Source organism: Euprymna scolopes, chromosome 27 (assembly GCF_053919585.1).
Source record: "Euprymna scolopes isolate OS-2025 chromosome 27, ASM5391958v1, whole genome shotgun sequence".
NCBI lineage: Eukaryota > Metazoa > Mollusca > Cephalopoda > Sepiida > Sepiolidae > Euprymna > Euprymna scolopes.
The window spans coordinates 36656283-36681845 of record NC_136508.1 but is presented as its reverse complement, the minus strand read 5'-3'; the positions used below and the strand labels follow the sequence as shown (position 1 = coordinate 36681845).

General features: G+C 33.7%; 1 protein-coding gene and 1 pseudogene across 2 annotated transcripts in view; both read left to right on the top strand.

The window, feature by feature from the left end:
* The window catches only part of LOC145248829 (proprotein convertase subtilisin/kexin type 7-like), a 159518-nt gene that overhangs the window by 56725 nt on the left and 77230 nt on the right, over positions 1 to 25563 (top strand). The gene's annotated exons all lie outside the window — the stretch shown is intronic.
* LOC145249167 (U2 spliceosomal RNA) lies at positions 183 to 279 on the top strand (annotated as a pseudogene).

Here is a 25563-nt window from a genome sequence, read left to right as displayed (position 1 = left end):
TATTATTATTATTATTATCATCATTATTATTATCATCATCATCATTATATTATTACGCTTATCGCTCCGTCCGTTATCATGCTGTGCATCCCTAAAAAAGAAAAGTGGAAACTTGTTACCCTGTAAAAGGAATATTAAAAAAAATTGATGTCGCTATTGAGGCAAAGCTAATAAAAATGATTCGTCTTTCTTGGCCTTTTGGCTAAGATCAAAGTGTAGTATCTGTTCTTCATGTGCTACATTTCAATTTCTTGTCTCTCAGTGGAAGAGAAATCCTTTACGACTAAGACAAGTTTTTCTCCACGTTAAAAAGCAACCCCGGTGTCTAAATCTGTCCCGTGGAGAGGCATTGTGAATAGGTACTATGTTTAATGTAACTAAGTTTTAATGTTAAAAAAGTAACTGGAAAAAGTTATTTGATTTAATCACAAAATGCCCTGGAAATGTCACTTCTGATTAATTATAAAATACCCTGGAAAATGTCCGTTCTGATTATTTTGTTTTGTTTACTTGCCTCCCCACAAGGGCGGAATTGGACATGAGGTCGGTTATAAATTTAGGGGGAAACCAGCTCCCCAAAAGGGGCACTCTGGTCAATAACAAAAATAACAATTGTATCAGTAATGAAGGATTTTCCTCCATTAACCAAGACCAAAAAAGGGAGGATTTAAGTCACTGGAATGCTGAAACTGATACTACACTCAGAAATTCATGTTGAAGCAATGGTTGCCTAGTCCCTAACCGTGTTAATTTTTTTATGTATTACTTTCGAAAAGCTGCTGAAACAGTTTATGATTTAAACATTACTTTATTTCAAGTATATTTTAAGCAGTGGGTTACGGGATATGAAGTCAGTCCCGGAAATTACTCAAACCATTTACGATTTAAACATGTATATTTTTAACAGTGGGGTGGGGGATATTAAATCAGTCCCGAAAATGGGTGAAACCATTTACGCATTACACATTACTTTATTTAATGTATATTTTTAACATTGGGGTGGGAAATATGAAGTCGGTTCTGGCTGCAACCATTTACGTTCTGGACATTACTTTATTTAATGTATATTTTTAACAGTAGGATGGGAGATAAGAAGTTGGTCCCGGAAATGGCTGAAAAGTTTACGATTTATACATTACTTTATTTCATGTATATCTTCAACAGTGGGTTGGGCATTATAAGTCAGTTCCAGAAATGGTTGAAACAGTTTACTATTTAGACATTACATTATTTCATGTATATTTTTAGCAGTGGGTTGGGGGGGATATAAAGTCAGTCCCGGAAATGGCTGAAACAGTTTACGATTAAAACATTACTTTATTTAATGTATATTTTCAACAGTGGGGTGACGGATATGAAGTCAGTCTCTGGATTGAATGAGATGTGCAGATATATACTATCAGAATGCGTCGCCCTGTATTGAATGAGATAGGTGGGTATTTTGCTACTATATAGTAGCAAAATACCCAGCATTGCCCGGGATCGAATGAGATAGGTGAATGATATATATTAGAAGAATATGCGGCGTCACCCGGGATTGGATAAGATAGGTGAAACATATATACTATGAGAATACCCAAAATTGATTGATTTGTTTGTAATGAAATAATCAACCCAGGCAATATATCGGAGTTATTATTTAAGTAAGAGGGAGCGACATAGTGGGTTAAAGTTATGAAAATTGTCGAAATTAATAACATATCCAAGAATTATGAAAAATGATGAAATGTGAGTTACTTGATTGGTGTGTTTGTAATGATATAATAAGCCCAGACAATATATCAAATATATAAGTAGGAAGGAGAGGTATAATGTGGGTTTTTAATTATAAAAATTGTCGAAATTAGTAACATATCCAGGATTATGAACGAAGATTAAATGTGAGTTAAGCGATTGTGTGTTTATAATAAAATAATCAGCTCAGGAAATATATGAAATTAATTATGTTAGTAAGAAAGGACGATAAGGATGGTTTAAATTATGAAAAATAATTGTCGAAATTAGTAACATATCCAAGAATTATGAAAAATGTAATATGTTATTTAATGCATTAGTGTGTTTGCAATGAAATAATCAGACCAGACAATTATCAAAGTTATTATTTTTGTTCCTTATTGGGTTCCATTAGAAAACTTGTTTTAAGTTCAGTCAGTATATCTTTGGGTATGTTGCTGTATCTTGTCTCCGAATATATATATATATATATATATATATATATATATATATATATGAATAAATAAACGTTTCATATAAATTGAGTGGATATGTAAAAATGCAATAGATTATATACTCATTGATGTTATTTGGGTAAATATGGGTATATTAATTATAAATAATAAGTTTATTAATTACTAAAATAGAACATTTTTGGCAGAATATATCTAAATTAATGTAATTTTTTAATATGAATATGCGGGTTTTAGTGACTTTATTTCAAAGTTCAAAATGGCGTAATGTAAGCAAACTATTAGGTATTTGCAGCTTCTCTTCCAATTTTCGGATTTTTTTAATCATGTCCAAATGCATTTTGTTTCCTTTTGGTGGATTGATTGTTGCTATTTCTTCTGATGAGTTAAGGGCAAAAATTGTGAATGTCAACTGAATTAAAGGAATAAATTGTAAGATGGTCAACATCATGAAATTTGGAATATAGACTTTTGTCATTCATTCATTATATGCTCTATAATTACATTGAGCTTCTTAAATAAGGGTTGGTATATATAAAAGGAGGGAAATATAAGTGAATACATATATATATATATGTATAATGTGCATGTGTGTGTGTTATTTTACAACCTCTAGTCTTGACTTAATCCATTACAATTGTTTCCACAGACAAAAATTTACTGTCTGCTTCGTCAGACGGTAAAAGTCAGAAAGCGAAAACAGTTCTAATGGATTAAGTTAATACTTAAGGTTGTAAAATAAAAGAAAACATTCAGCTCTAGTAACATGTTGAGCACTTTTATTCTGTTTTTTTTTTACCATTTCTACCTCTGAATATATATATATATATATATATATATATATATATATAATTGGCTGAAAAATGCGAAGCTCGTTGTTTGAGCACTGTAAGAGTGGTGGCGAATGTCTATTTAAATAGACATTCCGATGAGTTATTTGCGGGCATCTCTTCTGTGGTCGAGTGGGAGAACTGCCGACTGTCAATACAACAGTTCTAGGTGCAATCCTTGGCTTGGGAGAGATGCTAGTCTAGCGGCACTGATGAGTTGTGATACAACGAAACAGGACTGTATGTCGATGACTATAAATATATATATATATATATATATATATATATATATATATATACTAGCAGGGTGCCTGCCATTGCCTGGTTATAAGATATGATATTTTAATTCATGCAAATTTCGTATTTATTATTATAGAGCCAATTCTCTATTGATTATTATATTGTACCCAATATAGAGTAGTGATTTCAAAAGTAAAACAAAATGTCTTTGGTGCCATCAGCTAAAATCAAAACCAAAACATTTAGCACTTCAGGCTAAAACACTACCATTTGAGCTCCATCAGATAAATAAGAAATAGCTAAAAAGCAAGAATCATCTTTAACATATAAATGCATATATATTTGTGCATCTGTACAAATGAATTTTAAGTCGAATTACATCTGTCACAATCCAATTTCTTTCAATTTACACCTCTTAGCAGCTATTTTTACCAACTAAAAACCCATGAAAAACGGTTCACAAAAAAATGCAATCAGTTGACGTGTTGCTCTGTGACCTTGTGTCTCAGAGAAGATACAATTTGAAAAAAATGGAGACATAAGTTTTATATATAAGATAATGTGTGTGTGTGTAGTTAATAAGTTACATAATTTTATTTAGGTCAGATATTATTAAAGTTATCTCATTTATGAATTTAATCAGTTGATATTATATTTCTAAGGTTTGCACCCAAAGTTAGTGTTGATCCATTTTCTGATTGATCTGTTCAGCAGATGGTCTGATAATTACAGTAGCTGTGAAACTTATCATCCCCCCCTCATTGAATATGAACACATTTGACGCATATTGAATATGAACACATTTGACGCATATTGAATATGAACACATTTGACGCATATTGAATATGAACACATTTGACGCATATTGAATATGAACACATTTGACGCATATTGAATATGAACACATTTGACGAATATTGAATATGAACACATTTGACGAATATTGAATATGAACACATTTGACGAATATTGAATATGAACACATTTGACGAATATTGAATATGAACACATTTGACGAATATTGAATATGAACACATTTGACGAATATTGAATATGAACACATTTGACGAATATTGAATATGAACACATTTGACGAATATTGAATATGAACACATTTGACGAATATTGAATATGAACACATTTGACGAATATTGAATATGAACACATTTGACGAATATTGAATATGAACACATTTGACGAATATGAATGAATATGAACACATTTAATGAATATGAACACATTTAATGAATATGAACACATTTAATGAATATGAATGAATATGAACACATTTAATGAATATGAATACATTTAATGAATATGAATGAATATGAACACATTTAATGAATATGAATGAATATGAACACATTTAATGAATATGAATGAATATGAACACATTTAATGAATATGAATGAATATGAACACATTTAATGAATATGAATGAATATGAACACATTAGTAATTGTCTGTATTTTTGAGATGAGGTTTTTTCATTGATTGAGATTGTCGGACTGACTTCCTCATCATGGTTGTTGTAGTCATTCGTCCTTTGTGTTGTAAAGGTATTTATATATATTCTTGTTCCGTCATGAACTGTATTTAAATACACACACACACACACAACGAACTTTAGATAAACAATCGCACGCATATACACATGCATGCAATATATATATATATATATATATATATATATATATTAGATAATAGAAATTCAGAAATGCATACACCACATGCTACGCCCATAAATTAAATAAAGGATTCCATACACATTCCAGAGTTCGATGAGACACGCTTGACGGAACGTTGTGAGAAAACACTCAAAGCGTGAACAGTAGTCTGAATAATCTAAATAATACAAAAGCGTTTCATTTCTGTGTTAAATTGAATAACAATTTTCATAATTGTCGCTGTTGTGTCATGGTTAAAAGCAAAACACTTAGACAGAATACTGAGTTAAACTTTAGCAGGGATCTAATTATATAGTTTATTTTATGAAAACTTTAACATAGTTGCAATTATTATAGTACACATTTCGTAGAATGTTTTTTTGAAAGAAAATGTGATTTACTGAAATTATTCCTTTCCTTTTTTTTAAACACAGGACTGCAAATCTGGAAATTAGCTGTTTCTTAATTATAAAATAGCACTTGTATTTGCTATACATTAATTTCAATGCGAAATAGATTTCAACTGCTATCATGTTTTTAATGCTGTGAAAGTTGGAGTTGTCTCCCTTTTGATGGCTCTAGATTTCTGCTTATTTTTTTATGAAAGAGTTTAGGTAACTTGGAGTTGCTTTCCTTTGTTTTTTTTTGTTGCTATATAAAGTTGTGATTACGTGTACTTTCTTCGTGTGTCACATAAATAAATCAGATATGTTTCTCCATCTGTGTATAAAACTAAAACATGTTAAGTGTTAATTGATTTGTTTTTCTTTTGTCAACCGTTGATATGGCTTCCCATATGAAAACAAGCAAGGCATGCTTTTTATTTGATTCATAATTAACTATCAAAGATTATTAATTAACCTACGTAATGTTTACGCAAATGCTTTTTCATATATATATATATATATATATATATATATATATATATATATAAATAAATCAATGAGATAACTTCTATTATGATCTAACTCTGCTTAAAAACTCGTCAAGATCACTCTGTTTTGGGGTTGTTTTAAAAATGGAATGGAAATTTAAATTTCGTTCCATTTTAATCTTTTTTATTTTAAATTGGGCATGCACCATCAAAATCGAAAACTCACTGTTCACATTTGAAATGTCAACTTTTATAGGGTATGCTGACAAGGTTGGGGTGTTTATTTCTTAACATGGGGAGGTTGAGAGGTGTCTATTCTGAAAGCCATTCTTAACATGGGAAGGTTGGGGTGTTTATTGTGAAAACCTTTCTTCATTGACAGCATACCCGAAAACCTATAAAAGTATTTTGAATGTACACAGTGAGTTAGACTTAATGTAAAAAAAAAAAAAAAAAAAAAATTTTTACCAAATTAGCTTTTTTCATTTAAAAATTATATTTCGTTTTTGTTGATAAAATTTTATTTTTATAAAAAAAACAAATCTTTCGTTTTTATATAAAAAGTATGATTGTTGAATGTTATTCTTTCGATTACTTTTGATTGTATACGCGCATGTGCAATTAAAAAAAAATAAAGATTAAAACTGATTTACAAAACAACCCCAAAACAGAACAATCAACAAGTTTTACCAACTATTTATATATCAAAGAGTTAACAAGAGCAGCTTAGGACATGTTGCAAGTATGAATACTCACTGGCAATGCAGTGTTGGGACAGCTAGTATAATATAATGATAAAATAACATGTTCATATTATCTCCATATTTGGCAATGAAATTACTGCTTTAAACTTAAGCATAACTGATGGTAGAATCTCTTATAGAAATCAGTGTACAAAATAAAGCATTTTTGTTTGGCTCTCATGCTTAAGTTTGAAATAGCATTTTCATTGAGTTGTCACGCTTAAGTTTGAAAAAACATTTTCGTTAGTTATACAAACTAACATTATTTAACATTGAAATAGCATTCTCATTGGACCGCCACAATTAAGTTTGAAATGGCATTTTTTTTGTCTTGAATTAATAAATTGAATAGAAAAATCTTAACATTCTTGAACTATAAAGAAAATTTCAAGAATGTCGAAGGTTAGTTGTTTTTTTTTTTTGTATTTGTTTTTTTAACTTTTACTTTTTCTGGTTTTCTTTTGTTTTCATCGATTTTATTTTTTTGTGTTTGATTCCTATTTTATTACTTTTTACTTTTTTTTTGTTCATTTATTTTTGTTGTCTGCACGTTGCTCTTGTGTTGTCAAACATGTTATCAATCCTCATGACCCTTGTTATGTTTCATTGTTGATAAACCTATTCTTTCTTATCTCTTTTCATATTAGTTCTCCAGCACTATCATTCAGTTTATTTTTAGATGTTTCCAAACCATTCAAGAAACTGAAACACATTGTCACCTCATTTGTATTGCGTCATAAAACAATTCAAGCAATAACAGTCACGTGAAATCACCAACATGGTTGAAAGAAACCTTTTATTAAACAGACTGATAAAATGTTTGCTTATTGTAGCTTTTTTTTTTTTTTCTTTTTTTTTTTTTTTTTAAGCAAAATTAAACAGTATTTTTACAAATACTGTTAAATTTTCGCTGTGGTCGATTGTTCAGAATGCGTTTGTCCAGTCTATATAAGTGTCAACATCTACTTTTATCGCTGGTACAAATATATACACACACACACTGACAGCGAAGTAAAAATCACAACACAGTTGATCTATAAAAAATATATTGCTTTTATTTCACACTGACAAATCAGCTTTTCGGTGAGAAAGCGGGGTTGCCCAGGTGTGTCAAGGTGGTGTAGTAAAGACCCCCCCCCAAAAAAAAAAAAAGTGGTAGTAGCAAAACAACGGTAGGCAGCCCAGGTGGAGAGAGGTGTTAAAAAAGTGATAGTAGGCAGGCTCGATCCTGTAACGCGAAAGAGGAAAAGGTGTAAAAAAAAACGTGACATCTTAGCTGGGGAAGACATGTTTTCACCTCCAAATATCAAGGTTATCCTTTGCCTAAGGGGAAGTAATCCACCAATGTCTTAGCAGCTGGTGTCCTCTTCTGTTATTCCTCTTCAGTAGTATTTATCTACTTCTCACGGTGGGAAAATTAGACACTAGGATTGGAAAGTAGGATTAAAGAGCCAGTGCGTCCCAAGAAAAAGCACTCTGACCTGCAAAAAAAAAAAAATTTTTTTTAAATGACTAGGCAGCTTCGTTAGCATTCTTCAGTCTTGTGTGATTAGCAATTAACTAACCCTTATCAAAGAAAGAAGGCAAAAGAAAGAAAAAGAAAGATGGGCCACCTAGAACTGGACATGACCAACAACATATCTCAATCAAAAAGGAAAAAACTATTTCAGAAATGATTTTGACTCTTGATTTTGGTGTTGAAATAAAAACCTCAGTAACACCAGTTCAAAATATATTCAGTTTTTGTTTTTTTTTAATTCGCAATTTTTGTTTTTTTGTTTTCATATTTTAGTAATAGCAGTATCAACAATATATACTTTGTGCCTTCTCGTAATTTAAACCAGTTATTGGCCGTTTTTCAACCAGACAAGGAGCCATCCCCAACAATCAGTTCTTGGGGGTCCATCTTCCCAGGCTTTACCTTCTTGCCCTTTGAGAATAGCTTAGTTTATTAATCACCTGAAGTATTCCTAATAGGAAATGCAGATGAGGTTGCTCTAGCATTTTTTGTAGGCCAGAGTACACCTCTTCTTGTGTGCTGGCTTTTCCTGTAACATAGCATGAATGCATGCGAAATGACGTCACCGGTAAAGAAAGGAAGACTGTAATAAAAAGAAAGATCACATTAGAGAGGTGGAGAACACTTGAGATCACGTTAAAGGCATGAATGATGCTTGAGAAGACGATCATGTGGGGACATCATGAACGTAACAATGAGGAAGTAAGCGTTATTCTTACAAAGAAAAAGCGAGTTGTTCTTCCCTGTTCTTTATCTTCTTTGTGACTGAGCTTACAATGTGTTGGTTCCTGGACTATGTTACATTCATTCCACATCTTTCTAGGCACATAGGGTAAATACTAGCATTCAGAATGTATTCATACCATCAAGATCAAATTTTTGTTCATAGATTTTATTAAGTGGAAAGAAATTTTTTTTTTTACAATTATTGATATAATATTAGCATTCAATCAATATATATTATTATATTTTTAATTATTTTTTGAATTATTATATTTTGAATTACTTTTTGAATTATTATATTTTTAATTATTTTGGAATTATATTTTTAATTGTTTTTGGAATTATTATTTTTAATTATTTTTGGAATTATTATATTAATTATTTTTGGAATTATTATATTTTTAATTATTTTCGGAATTATTATATTTTTAATCATTTTTGGAATTATTATATTATTTTTGGAATTATTATATTATTTTTGGAATTATTATATTATTTTTGGAATTATTATATTTTTAATTATTTTTGGAATTATTATATTTTTAATTAATTTTTTAATTAACTGGCATAATTAAAAAAAATTAGTTTTTTTTAATTAGTTTAAATGTTGGAATTATTTTTGAATTTTTAAAATCATTTTTAATTAAAAAAATTTTTTTCATTTTTTTCAAATTATTTTTCAAATTACATTTTTAATCAATCATATCAATCATTTAAGTGCTCTTGCTATGGAGATTTGGTACCTGTCTGTCTAAAGCCGAAACTCTACTGTTATTTTTTTTTCTTTTTTTGTAATTTTCTTTACTCTTTGTTTTAATTGCCCAATTTAGTGGAAGGGGGTAGTGTAGTATTTTGTTATGCAGCAATCCTCCTAAGCATTACACCCGCCTTTTAGAGGGTAGTGTAGTGTCTGTTTTGGTGTTATTCCAGACATTACATGCCCCCCTCATTAATAGTACCATGCATTACTTCCTCCTTGGGGGAATAGTCATGAAACCATCCTTCTAGGCATTACCTCCTCCTTTAGAGAGATAGTAGCATTTGTCAACAAGAAATTGTTACAATCAGCTGTTCATTAGCAAACTCAACACTTATATAGACGCCTCTCCAACCACCGATATCCATGACTAATAACTCCCTATCTGAGAATTGTTCCTTCAAACTCTTTGGCTTAACATTCATAGGCAATATAAACTGGAACAAATACATTGAGGACATTGCAAAGGCTGCTGCAAAGAAGGTGAGTTCCCTCTATCGTGCTAGAAGACGACTCACACCTGAAAGTATCCTGTACCTCTACAAGGCCACCATTCACCTATGCATGGAGTATTGTTGCCACATTTGAGCTGGTGCATCTATCATTCGTCTCTCCCTCTTGGATAGGGTCCAAAAAATGTCTGCAATCTAATAGGTCCCACTTTGTCAACTGGGCTCTAACCCCTGTGCTATCGCTGCAATGTTGCATAATGGAATGTGCTCTGATGAACTCGTTGCACTTGTGCCCCCTCGACATACATATCCCGACAAACCTGCTTAGCAACAAAATCACACTCCTTCACTGTTGAGGTCCTTAAATGCCAGAAAGCTGTTTACTCTAATAGTTTCTTTCTTTGAACAGCTAGACTTTGGAATTCCCTACCTGCTACCCTGTCTGTACTGATATGCAGAAGTTCAAATGTAATGTAAACCAACATCTTGTTAATCTTTCTTAAGCATGGTCCCAAATAGTAGCCCCTATTACATCCAAGTGGCGATATGCCTTGTTAGGACTGACTGTAAGTAAAAAAAAAAAAAGATTTATATTATTTAAAACAAAAAATTATCCACTGACATGTGTTTTAGTGTCTACAACTCATCAGAGTGGCTGAATCTAGCGAGATGCTGAATCTGATGAGGCATAGACGACGAAACGCATGTCAGTGGATATTATATTTAAAAAACAATACATATACAGCTCCCCATTTCGGTGTACCAAATTGGTCAAAGTGAAAATTATTTCCAAATCGCATTTAGGTAAAAATGCACTTCTGTATAAATAATTGAATTCATTCAAAAAGTACTGCAAAACAAAACAAACAAACACACGGACACACACACACACACACACACACACACATATATATATATATATATATATATATATACAAACACACGGACACACACACACACACACACATATAGATATATATATATACAAACACACACAACAAAACTGTGAAACTGTCACAAAAACGTACTTTTGCTAATTATAGTAATAACAAACATGAACAATATTATATAATCTGAGCTTCCTAATAGTTTAAACCAGTTACGGGTTGTTTTCCCAGCGTTCATAATAACTGCTTTGCCAGCCACGTCATGAATAGAAAATTTGTCAGCAAAAAAAAAAAAAAAAAAAAAAAAAAAAAAGACTCGTGGCGTAGTGGATAAAGTACTTGGTAAAATTCAGACGATAAAATGCACTCTTCTGGAGATTTAATCTTCAATGCGATCAATACTCAAAAAACAATTCCATATAACATAAGACTTCTACACAATAATGGCTGACAAAATGAGAGCATGTTACCCTCATGGATTGAATAGTTTCATTTGAAATTCTGTACAGTTTGACTTGAAAGATTCCAGAGTTCAGCAAGATACACCTGACAAATGTCAGAGGTTATATCAATTGTGAAAATAACTCAAGATGAGAACAGTAGTCTGAATGATCCAAATAATCTATATATCTATAAAAATAAAATTGTCTGTGTGTTTACATTTCTCTACCAAACTACTCTGTTAATTTTCAGTCTAGGGACTCAAGATTTGACATAAGGGATATTGAGATTTGGGAAAACCTTTTTAATTATTTTTCGGCCAGAAATTTGGCTGTCAAGAGGTTAAAGTTCAATGATTTGACCTTTGAAAACTCTACCAGACTCCTCTGCCAATTTTGGGTCTAAACACTTGAAATTTTAGATGTAGATTACTTGGACATGGATCAAATTTTTTAATTTGATTCGAGTCCAAAACAAATGTTAAGGGGTCAAAATTGAGGTAAAAGTTAAAAAATATTTTACCTCTGTGGTCTCTACCAAATTACTCAGCCAATTTTTGGTCTAAACATTTGAAATTTTACATAAAGTGTATTCAGACATAGGACAAGCTTTTTAATTGGTTTTTGGGTGAAAATTTGGCTGCCAACAGATTGCAGTTGAAAAAGTTGACTTTCGCAGACTCTACCAAACTCCTCCGCCAATTTTGGGTCTAAACACTTAAAATTTTAGATGTAGGTTACTTGGACATAAGTCAAACTTTGTAATATATATATATATATATATATATATATATATATATATGTGCACATAAAGTTATGAAAAGTACATAGGGCCCGAGCAAAGCTGGGTTGAACCGCTAGTATATTTATAATAATAATAATGTTTTCCTTCTACCTGTATCTTTTTAAAATTAAGGCCAACATAAATTTTCTATTTTTGCATCTATCATTTTTGAGTTTTTGTTAGCTTCTTTCATTAAATGGCTACATGCCTTGTCTGGAGCAATTTCTATAAAAAAACAAAACAAAAAAACTTGTGCATTCATTCTTTTTGCAGACTTTTATCCTCATCTTCATAGTTGTTATTGTTTCATTGCATTTTGACAAACTCATCCTCTGGCCTTCTTCAGGTGATTAACTGCAAAGAGATAGGAAAAAATACCATTCGCTATGGACCCGACAATGAAAGACCAGACAAAAATTGGATTTATAAGACCATAAAATCAAACCTTAATTGCCCTTTAGGGCCCGTGGCCCAGTGGATAGAGGTGTTGATTCTCTACAGTTCCAGGTGAACATTATCTGGAGATAGCGGATTCAATCCTACCAAAGCAGGCTAGAAGATTAGTGGCCAAAACATGTTGAGACAACTATGGAAGGCAGTAATTATTGGGGATAAGTTACAAGACTCAGCGTTCCCATCCCGTTGAGGTTAATCACTTGAAGAAGGCCAGAGGATGAGTTGGCTGAAATGTGGTGAAGCAACGACAACAACAACTATGAAGATGAGGATAACAGTCCACAAAAAAATGAATGCACAAATTATGAAACTTCATCTCAAAGAAAAAAAAAACATCAATAAATAAAAAAAAATTAAAAGAAAAGAAAACAAAAAAACTGTTCCAATTTGATTGCAATGCTACTGATTTTCCAATACATTTTTCTGTTTGCTATATTTTCATCATCATAATCATCATGTTATTATTTCATAGTCCATTTTACAAACTGGCATGTGTTCGACAACTTTTACAAATTGACTTCCAAACCAACCTATCTCTGGCTCTATCTTTATTATCCTGCTTTCTCTCTAATCCATTCTTATCACTTCTCTAACCATGTTTTCCTTCCCCTACCAACTGACTCTGCTACCTCAACTGGTCTACATCTACTAATGCAAGAACTCGCATCCATTCTTTCAATGTGACCATACTATCAAAGTTTTCTGTTCTCCCTATATTCCCAGATTTAATCTTCCTCTGAAGTAATCAGATCTAATCCTGGGTTTAAGACTCATATTATGCATTAATCGTATCATTCTGATATCATTTCTCTCCATGCAACACCTGTCCTCAACCTTCACTTGCCAAGTTTCACTTCTATACGTGATTACATTGCAGTGTAAGCCGGCGTATTAGGCATCACCTTTTTTCACTGACTTTGTTACATTTTCATAAAAGTTGGTTTTGGAAGTGTTTTTGGACTGTCATGAGCACAATATATGTGTGATGTTATTTTGTTTAAACAAATAACATTTGAACTCTGGTTAACTTTCCACAAATTTCAGTTACCTGGGGCAATAGGCGCCATCTCTTGTGGCATTTAGCACCAGGGATACTGTTTGCAATAATGATACAGCCATTCTTCATTTTAGAAGTCTTTAAGTGAAATGTTGATGCTGGTGCACTGTATGTGATTGCAAGAATCACAGATGCCACACTTAACCCAGTTAATGCCATCCCCTCTTTCAATTCTGCAATATTCCTCAGTGTCCAGAAACTGGCATGTCTGAGGGTAAATGTCTTGTAGAGGGAGCTGAAGATGAGGGTCTTGGAGTGGGGGACAGTGCAAATACTGGAGAAGTTGATGTGAAAGACGTGAAAGGCTCCAGTGACACGAGGCAGACTTTTCTAGGGACCATTTAGGCATGGAAAAAATAGATACCTGAGCAACTGAATCTTGCTTTGACAATTTCTGGCTTGAAGAATGTGTCTATGTAGTCCATAAGCATCATGAAAAAGTCCATCTTTCCCATTGGACATGTGGATTCGGCTAAACTTGATGAGGAGAGACCGTCTCAGAAATGAATCCCCATTCCCCTCCTACATCAGCTTGATGAGGTTTTTAACTTTTCAATTCAGATGAACATAACTCGGCTCAAACAAAAATTTATTGATCAAAATAAGCACCATCAGAATCAACGCAATTTTGCCAATGCAAAATAAGTGCATTTATGCCCATAACGTAAAAAGTTTGCGTTCTGGTAGCAATGAAATCACTGAAGGCGTTTTTGATATCACTTAGGTTTTTGAAACATTTTTCATGCACAAAGTTGTCGAGATGTTTTAAAAAGTGGTAGTCGGTAGGTGATAGGTCTGGAGAGTATGGTGGATGAGGCAGTTTCATAGCCCAATTTGTTCAATTTCTGTAGGGTCAGTTTAGCAACATGCAGTCTGGCATTGTCATGAAAGAGAATTTGGCCTTTTCTGTTGACTAATGCTGGGTGTTGTTGTAAAAGTTTCTGATGCATTTTATCCATTTGTTGACGGTACTTCTCCACCATAATAGTTTTGTCTGCATTAAAATAAAACTAATGAATGAGACCGGTTGCAGACCACCAAACAGCATGACTTTCATTTGGTGCAACTCTGGCTTCTGGAAGAAAAAACAATATTTCAAAAGTTATTTCAAACCTCCCCCCAATTTCCATTACGGATTCTAATTTTGTATAAGCAGTATTGCCCAAAGAGGTCTAGTTACTTATAACTGGTTGACCGAAACATGCTCATGAATGTGTAGTGACATAGAAATGCTTTTGTAAAAATAAAGAGTATATATAACATAACTCCCCTCTATATATTCCTTGTGTCAAACAATAAATTCTTAACTCGAATATGTGTTTATATTTTGATTTTCAGAATTTAACTTTAACCATTAAACTGATATATTGCTCTATTTTTAAATATTGAGCTTTTTTTTTTTTTTTTTTTTTTTTTTTTTTACAGTGATCACCACTTATCAAGGCCCGGAAGCCACTCAGGGATAAGGGTTATTGCAAGTACATTAAGTTAGTGTGGAGATTTGCTGAAGTGTTTACTTAAGGGGGCGGTTCATTAGGAATTTGTTAACATTGGACTTGAAGACATCCAAGTTGTAGTCCGGAGGGAAGCAGGCAGACGGAACAGAGTTCCACAGGCGTGCAGTTCTAAGAAAGAAGCTTTGTTCATGGAATCCGCGTTTTGATTTAGGCACAGATATAGAGTGGGGGAAATTTTTCACAGTGGATTCAGCTAGACGGGTGTTTTTCATGAAAGATTGGCGAGGGGGGACCAGAGATTGGAGTTCAGACGAGCATCTGCCATGGAAATAACGATAAAACAAGGACAGGCTCGCAACGTCTCTTCTGTGGGAGAGAGGTTGCAGGGTAGAGAAAAGGGCATACCCCACTAAGCCACGAAGTCTATTTTGTACTCTGTCAAGGCAGGATAGGCTGTTTTTAGCAGCTTCTGCCCAGATATGGCAACAGTATTCCATCCTTGGACGTACTTGGCTTTTATATAGATAGAGAATTGCATCAGTAGTGAGATATCTTCTCGAGCGGTAGAAGGATCCCACCATCTTTCCAGCGACTTTGGCAACAGACTTGATGTACGCGTTCCATTTCAGATCAGGAGTAAAGGTCAAACCCAGAAGCTTGTCCAAACACGGAGCCTCACCCAGACGAGAGCCATCCATCACAATTGATGCCAGCCGGGGATCAGAGCGTTGATGATGTAAGGATAGGAGTTTGGTTTTGGATGCATTAAAGGTAACCAGCCACATCTTCCCCCACTGAACCACGCGCTCGAGATCAGAGGAGAGAGAATCAGAGAGAACTTTGTCATTTACAGCCTTTGATGTGTTGCCGTAGATGGTTGTGTCATCAGCAAAGATGTCAACGAATGATTTAAGTATGTGTTTAGGGAGGTCATTGATGTAGATCAGGAAGAGAGTTGGGCCCAGGATTGACCCCTGGGGGACTCCAGCATTTATATTGCAGGCCTCCGATTTTTGTCCATCGACCACTACTCTTATGAGCCTATCGGAGAGAAATGATTTAATGATTGAGAAAACATTTCCCGTTATACCGTAGCTGGAAATCTTGTGAAGTAGACCCTTATGCCATACCTTGTCAAAGGCCTTTGATATGTCAAGAGCAATTGCCCTAGAAAGGAAGCCTTTGTCAAGAGATTCACTTATCCTGTGGGATATAACCGTCAGCACATCTGCGGTAGATCTTGCAGAGCGGAAACCATATTGTGTGTCACTAAGTAGGTTATTTCTGCTGAGGTGGTTGACTATTTCTCTATTTAATATGGATTCCAGCAACTTACTCATAACACACAGGAGACTTATAGGTCTGTATTGAGAGGGAGATGACTTATCACCTGAATTCTTAAATATAGGGCAAACTGAAGAGGTCTTCCAGGGAGTCGGAAAGCACTTCTCCTTAAGGCAGCGCTTTAATAGTTTCGTAAGTATGGGAGCATTTCTGATTGAAGCTTTTTTAACACTATAATTGGGATGCCATCAGGGCCAGTTGCTTTACTGGAATCTAGGTTCTTTATTAGTTTGGCGACCTCCTGCACGGATATTTGTATGTTACCTAGCTTGTTCTGTGTTATAGGAGGAAATATGGGGAGTTGATGGCCTTCGACGCATAGGGTAGAATTAGCTGCAAAGTTCTTTGCAAATAGTTTGGCCTTGTCTGACGCTGACGAGATGACCTCTGGTCCATTGATAATGGTTGGTATAGAATGCACACTTCTGTTCAGGATTTTATTTGTTATTTGCCAAAACTGGTGGGATCCAAGCCGCTGATCAGCTACCTTGGATTTAACAGACTGGGCATATAGCTCTCTTGCATTTTTGATTACTCTTTTACAGTGGTTGCTGGCAGACCTGAAAGCAGCTTTAGTTTCAGTGCATCTATTACGTTGGTAGCTATGGAAAAAGTGATTTCTGTGCGTGATAGCAGCAGCAGATTCTGGGGAGAACCATGGCTGGCTGTTAGGTTTTTGTTGAAATTTTTTAGATGGTATGAATTGGTCTATGCCTACAATTAACCATTCGGTCAGATCTGATACTATAGAGGACACATCCTTTTTAAACATGGAGTGCAGAGGTAAATCAGATATGAATGTACGGAAGCTATCCCAGTCAGCCATAGAGTATCGGTATACAGTACGGTGGAGGGGTACGTCTGGGGGCTTCTTACATTTCGTTTTTATCTTAACTGATACGACGGAGTGGTCGGAGGATCCTAGAGGAGAATTAACAGAACATGAACATAGCTCAGGGGAAGTTGAGAGAAAAAGGTCTAAGAGGCTTGCATATTGACCGGGTGTATCGGGCACACGGGTGGGTTCGCGAACAATCTGAGTGAGGTCATAAGCAATGGCAAAATCATGACAAAACCTTCCCTCATCATCTGTGTTATTTGAATGGGTCAGCCATTCCACGTTATGGACGTTGAAATCACATATGTGGATGTTAGCCGAGGGATGTGAAGACAGTATGTGGTCAATTTTCTCAGATATGCTCTTAAAGATAGTAACTCCGCTGTTGTGGGGCCTAAAGAGGGCAAATATAAATGCAGTGGTGTTAGCAAGTGCAACCCTGAAGCACATATAGGGTAAATTAGGATCTTCTCTAGAGATATCCCTGCCACACGGGAAGCCATCCTTAATGTAGGCACATATTCCATGCCCATGGCGATCTTGGGGGTCAAATTTAGCTGTTAAATTTGAGTATCCGTTAATTATGAACTCGTCTAGGGTAGTGGTCGGTCCTATTCCAGTTTCACTTAGAAATAATATGTCCGGTTTCGTCTCCTGTAATTGGGTTTCAACCTCTGGAAGGTTGGAACGTAGACCCCTGATGTTGGAGAAGGAGACCTGGTAGTAGGGGTCTACGTTGAAAGATGGGGTTCTAGGTTTAATCGAGTTTTTATTCTGGATATATTTCATGTTGAGGTTTGGGGATTTGTGGAATAGGTCGGCATACTTGGTTAGAGCAGTACAGAGAGGGAAAGTAAGAGAGAAAAAGACAGGAATTTTTTTTTTTTTTTTGTAGCACACGAAAAGGTAAAGCCGTAACAATTACCCACTAGTATGGCATCGAGAGGCCCCACCAGAGACTACTGCATGGTCCAGATCCACTCACCAAATGGCAATACAGCAGTCCCAGTACTTTGCGCCTGCTGATAGGACAGCCTCCTTAGTGGTTAATCCAAGGTTCGGGTCCCTGACTATCAGGCGGATAACGTTAGCCCAGACAAACGTTTACCTCCAGCACCCTTACTAGTGACATGGCCACAAGGACAGACAGAGACAGAAAAATTTCCGACATCTCAGACTACTGGTCACCAAGTACTACCGACCTTTAAGCAGCTATTTCTTCACCCTTTGTCAGAAAAATCACTCATTGAATGAGGACTGAATGACAAAATAGGAGAAGCGAGAGTTACTGGAGCTGCCGATAACACATCCACTGTATTATCTACTCTCCATTAAAAAAAAAAAAAAAAAAGTGGGGGGATGGGGACAAGTGACTTATCTATATCTAAGTAGTAAGTCCGGTGCTTAGTTAACAATTCAGGACACTTTTGATGATAATGTCCCCCCCCATATTAATGGGTGGAAGTGTCGTTATCTATCGAGTTTAAATCATTAGAGTTTCATCTTATAAATTAATTAAAATCCAATAATTAACCATTATTAATTTGTAAGGTCGGCTTAATATTACTTTACATTCGAGTTTAGATAATTATTCAAGGTTTTACTTTAGGAGGTTCGTTTTCATGAGTAACTGTTTCTTTGCACAGTATTATATTTCGAATGTACTTGAACATAAGGCTAACTACATGAGATCGTTTGATTTGCCAGCAAGAAGAAGGCATTTACAATACAGGCAAGCTTGCAGTAATAGTATATATTAAGTAAGTATAGTATATAGCTTACCTTTTTAGCTAGGATCACCCTGAAACCCCACAGTGACCTATGGTATAGTGGATAAAGTACTTGTTAAAATTCAATTTGAAGTTGCACGCTTATGGAGGTTGAAGGTTCAATCCTAGGTGCAGGTGACCCTCAAAAATGCAATTGCAAATTACTTAGTATTTCTACCCAGTCATGGGTGATGAAATGAGGACATGCTATCTCCGTGGATTAAATAAAGAGTTCTGTTTAAAAATCTGTGAAGACTTCTAAGTTCAGCAGAAAGATTCCCGAGTTCAACAAGATACACCTGAAGAAGGTCGGAGGTTACATCGACTGAAACATGAAAATAACACTCAAAATGAGGACAGTAGTCTGACGAATCCAAATAATATGAACTCCATATTTACTCCATTAGATGTGGAAAGATTTGCTTTTATTCATATTTCAAACAAGATTTAGATTTTTTTTCTTTCTCAAGAATATTTGTTATTCAAATTTGTTAATTTCTAATCTTTTGTGTAATTTAGTTATTGACCATATAATTGGATTGGGAAATGTAGGATGACACTGTACAATTTTGAACCCCCCTCCCATCCGATTTTCTTTCTCTCTTTTGTCCATATGTTATGCACTGACCGTTTCAGGTTTTAAGAATATTAGCAAATATTACATTTTCTATTAAATATGTTTGCATACCACGTCACTGAAGAATATCTAGCTATCTATCTACAAGAGGCACTTTGTGTGTGGAAGGGGTTAGTTTGTTCCCGACTGAGTCAAATTCTTTGAAATTTCACACAAATGTTTTTCCTGTTGCTGGAAGTGTTCTTAGATGTTGACCTAAAAATTTAATACGCAAAAGATACTGTAAAAATTTAACTCTGTTTAAAAATCCTATCTAAAAAAAATAGCCAGGTTTGTATTCAACACAAGTACCAAAGATGTAATATTTAAAAAGAAATTTTTCATCAGATTTTTTTTTTCAAAGTCTTCATATCTGTTAAGATCTGAAGATTAAAAAAAAAAAAAAAAATGCTTATTCTAGCAGATTTGCTTCGTTCGCCTTTCGCTACTTTTTTTCCAAGAATTCCTGCGAGGCAAAATTATGAACATCAGACCTCAAAAATGTCTGATTATATTTATGGAAATTGAGAAAATGGCAGCAGATTTACCAAGTATGAATAACATGTAGATAGATTATTCTGTCTCGCAGAGGATTATCCCGGAACCAATCATTAGCCTTAGTTTTCTGGTTTTGCGGCAAACTCATAATAGTCTGCTTCTGAATATATCCTTTTGTTCTGACTGCAGCAACAGTCACATTTATACATGCACATTTATATTTTAATTATATTCTCTTTGCAACTATTTTTGTTGGTTTTTATGATTAAGCTTATCGATTTGATAGGTCTGATTGTTGTCTGCAAAAAACTAATTTGTAATTTAAAAATTATAATGATACTAGCCTGGGTGCCCGCCGTTTCCCAGGTGTTTGGCGGTGTGTGAAAAAAAGTGGTAGTAGGCAGGCAGGCTCAAACCCGTACCATGAAGGAGGAAAAGAACATGAAAAAAAAAAAGTGACGTCTTTGCCGTTGCATCCATTGCCAAATCAGAAGTGGCAAAAGTTTAAATTAAGGCTAATCAATCGAAAAAGGGGATGTCTTTTGAAAATATTGGCAAAAAAAAAACGACCTCTCCTTGTAGAAAAGTGCCCAACTGATGGAGGAGGAATTAATGTTTTTGGCCAATTTTTTGATATTTGTCGTCCAAAAGGTTGAGCTTCAAAACTATGCCAATCTCGTTAAAATATGTTGCCTCTGTTAAGTTTTAGGTAGACATACATACATACATTTAAACAGACAGGTGAAATTTATATTATAGATTACCTTATAGTAATAATTATTGTTTCAAAATTATGCCAGGTTGTTAAGAAAGTTCTTGCGGTTTGTAACTTTTAAATTTAGATGATCAGTTTCTGATACATTTCATCTATTTGTTGACAGTACTTCTTCACCTGATGGTTTCACCTGCATTCAAATAAACTAATGGATGAAACCAGTTGCATACCACCAAATAGTGTGATTTTTTATTTGTGTGCAACACTGACTTCAGGAAATGTTGTGGAGCTTCGTTAGTATTTAATCGAGCTGAGCATCGCCAATTGTCATAAAGAACCCACTTTCTATCACAAATCACAGCCCAGTCAAAAAACAGGTCATTCTTGTTACGTAAAAGAAAGGCTAGTGACACTTCATAACAGCGTTTCTTTTGGTTGTCGTTCAATTCATGAGGCACTCATCAATTTTTTTTGTTTTTCCAATCTCTCTCAAGCTGATGGAAATTTTCGTATACATTTTGTCTAATGCAGAAGCAAACTCTTGAATAGTTGAGCATAAACTGGCTTCAACTAAGGCTCTTAATTGATCATTGTCAACATCCGATGGCCGACCACTATGCTCATCATCTTCAAGACTTGTCGCTACCACAAAATTTCTTTAATTGTGCTGTGTGTTCAGTAGTAGTTCCTGGACTAAATGCTTCATTGATATCGCGAGCTGTTTCAGCAGCATTTCGGCGTAGCTTGACTTGAAATAATAAAATTTTGCGAATTTGCTTTTTCTCCACCAATTGCTTTAAAACGATTGTAATTTAAACAATTAGGTAGAACGAAAAACGCTCTCTAAAACGATATATAAAGTAAAGGTATTATAATGAAAACTTATTTGAAAATACATCATTTGAAATCAAAATTTAAAATTCTGCAAGAACTTTGCCCTCAACCTAATATTTAGAAACCAATTCTTAATGGGGGGGGGGTCTGTATATATTTTTTAAAAAACTGTTAGTTGTCTGCAAAATATTATTTTAATTTATTTTAAAAATTTGATATTAACTTATAGTGATAATTATTATTTCAAAAAGTATATTAAATTTAAACAAGAATAGCTATCCCTATTATAAGATACACATTAAGCGATGGAAACCGTATTTCAAGACTCTATAAAACCCAAAATGTAAACACTTTTTGTCACTTGTGCACAGGTACAACTTTTTTGTTTTTTCATTTGAGACATTTGGAGAGTGCATAACAAGGGCAGACAAATGCAATTTCTAGACCTAATCAAAAAGATTTTTTTTTCCTAACACAGCCAGAATTCTGAACTTTTTTTTTTGTTGAGAAAGCTTTTTTAAAAAATAAATATAAGAAACTTATAATAACACAAAATAGTTAAGAAAAAAAAAAAAAAAAATTTTTTTTTTAATTTTTTATAAAACATGAACATGCATTATTGAAATGCGTGTGAATTTTAAGAAAACTATTTTTTGTATACCCCTGCTATGCACTCTCCAAATGTACCAACTAAAACCTAAAAAAGTTGTACATATGCACAGATGCCCATTTTTTCCTCTTTAATGTGACAGGCAAAAGTATCCCAACCTTATTTTGCTTGTGAGCAGTCTGAGAGCTCTTTCATTATCTTTTTTGGTTGGAAAATATATATCTACTATTATATAAAAGTCACTATGTGTGTGTGTGTGTGTGTGTGTGTGTGTGTGTGTGTGTGTGAGAGAGAGAGAGAGAGTTGTTTCCTCATAGGTCCCAAAACAGCTGAGCCTATCTTTTTGCAAATTTCACATAAAGCTAATTTCAGTGTTTTTGGTTTCTACAGAAATTTATCCGGTAAGTATTGAAAATCGAAAATACAATCTTAAAAATGGTTTTCCTATCTTATAGATAAAAAAAAAGAATTTTTACGGGAGAAACATTTTACGTTACACCAGCAAGGGAGATAATAAAATTTCAGCCAATCATTTCTTCTTAAAAAACAAACAAAACAGATTTACTATAATCTGGAAATATAGCTTAGTGGTAGGGCATTCGACTATAAATCGAATGATCCAGTGTTCAAGCATGGGCTTACCTTACCATATTATTATTATTTTTTTTTTTTTTCTTATTAATGAGTACAATTTACGATAAAAGAAGAGGTACCATTTAAAATCACTGCAAATCATTTTTTCGTTTACATATTTTAAAACTAAGCATTAATCAGAATTGACTTTTCATTAAGCCCAAATATCAGCTGACATGATGTAAACAGACACAGACTGCATTATTATTATTACTTTTATTTTTTTTTTGTGAATTAGTCCTCTGGATAAATTAATCCTCGTAATATATACTCAATAGAGGATTGATTCTATAATAATACACATGCAATCTGCATAAAGTAAAATATCATCATAAAATATCATGTTTAAACCTATTGTACGACCAGGCAACGCTAAGCTGCCAGCTAGTAAGATGAGCATTTGGGAAGTAATATACAAATTACCATTAACAAATGAAGTGATGCTCTTTGTGTAAACAAATTGAGCTTAGGTACTTTGTACAATGTCATAACATTGTTAATTCACTGCCCACATAGCAGCAGCCATATAGCGCAATGGTTAGAAGCCCTGGCTATCGTTTGAGCAATCGGGTTTTAATCCTGGCTTGAGGTAGTTGCTTGTCTAGCCGCACTGATGAGCTGTGGAACAGCGAAACAGTACTGGATGTGGATGACTATATAAATTTTACTTAACAGCATTTCCTTATTCTTTAAACATGTCATGTCTTTGATCTATTTCTATTTTAATATTTTCTCTTAATCTGGAAGGTTATTATCAAAGATATGATATTTTAATTTGTCCAGATTTTGTATATGTTATTACTATAGAGTCGTGATTTCAAAAGTAAAATAAAAAGTATTTACGTGCCATCAGTTAAAACCGAAACTGTAGCATTCAAAGCTGGTAACGTTACCACTGTACCAACATGACACGCATATAAACAAATTAAAAATAAACTATGGATATACAAAATGTTTAACGATTTTTTCAACTTTTACCCATTTTTGACCCCTTAAAAACTATTTTAACCAACTAAAACCCCATAAAAGAATGGCCTGTAAAAAATCCAATCATTTGAGGCCCTTAGCATCACTCTACAACTTTTAGTTTCGGAGGAGATAGTTTGAAAATATGAAGACATATCGACAGACAGACATATAGCTGTTTATATATTAGATTACACTTATTAAAAAAAAAAAAAAAAACTATATAGAAAAATATTTATGTATGTACTCGTCACAGAACAAACGTCATATTCCAAAAATCATGTGAGTTTGGCTAGTAACTTTTCTATTTGACTATTTGAAACAAAAATATTTAGTTGTTAAAGGTCAGCTAAAGATAAATTTATCCATATCTGTTTATGCTAATATATTTTTGAAGAACTCGACAAATCAGATTAGGAAGGTCAATAACGTAAAAACAGAATTAAATGAATTTAGAAATGTTCTTTTATTTTTACAAATTTCATTTGAAGAATCAAGTGTGTACTATCAGATGAAATATTTAACATAATTTGATCAGTATGTTTTTAAATTTGAATTTATCTTCCGGGGCCCCCAATCCTTCCTCATTGATGAGTCATTACCTTGTCTCTTTAAGCTGGCAGGATTTCCGGTCCCTGCTGCTTTAGGGATCACGTGAAGTAGCTTATAAAAACCCTGGCATGAGTGTGGCCTGTCTCTTTGTCGCCCTTTATTTTTTATTTATTTTTTATTTTTTCATTTATTTTTTTTTTTGGTCCACCAACGGGACGTAAAATTGCTTTAAATATGGTACACACTTGTTGTGTTGCTTCTTGCAAACCAACTATCGCCATTTCAAAGCTAACCCTCACATTGTTACCGCATTCTTCCGTGGGAGAACTGAATTTTTTCTGTAGTAAAATTAATCTGATATTTTTTTATCAAATATATTTCTAGGTTACTAAAACCTAATAAAACCAATTTCTTCATCTTCACAATATAAAATAAGAATTTTGAAAATTGCAATAAATACACATACATCTAGTAAATAAGAAATAAAATATTTTGTTTTCATGCACCCCACCACCACCACCGTCCCCCAACATTTCTGTGGACTCTTTGAATCTATGTGGACCCCGGTTGGGAATCCCTGATTCAGAAGGTCTTTTATAGTATGAGTCTTTTCATAGTGACCATAAAGCTGAAACGTGTGTGCGTGTGTGTGTGTGTGTGTGTGTGTGTGTTTTTTAAATAGAAACATTTATTTATAACATATCCTTTCTTCGAGAATTGATGATGCAGTCGAAAACAGGAATGGAAAAATAGCTTTGAAATCATGCAACAGATGTGATGCTTTTATATATGACGGAAATATACAGATATCTAGATGAAATTGAGAAATAATGTTGGATGACGACTTTCCCTGATGTAGCTGTCACCTATAAAAGTTTCTCACATGCATAAAAAAAAAAAAGAAAACATTATTAAGCCATATTTTGGTATTTTATTCAATCATCAATTTGCATCGTAAATCAAATCCATACACAGATGTTTCTGGAAAATTGCGAAGTAAGTTTTCCATTTTTTTTTTTTTATTACAACAATTTTTGTTTTACAAGGTGGAACGATGAAATTGCTGCCCTGAAGAAAACAACATTACTTATTTTAAAATTTTTATTGAACAAAATC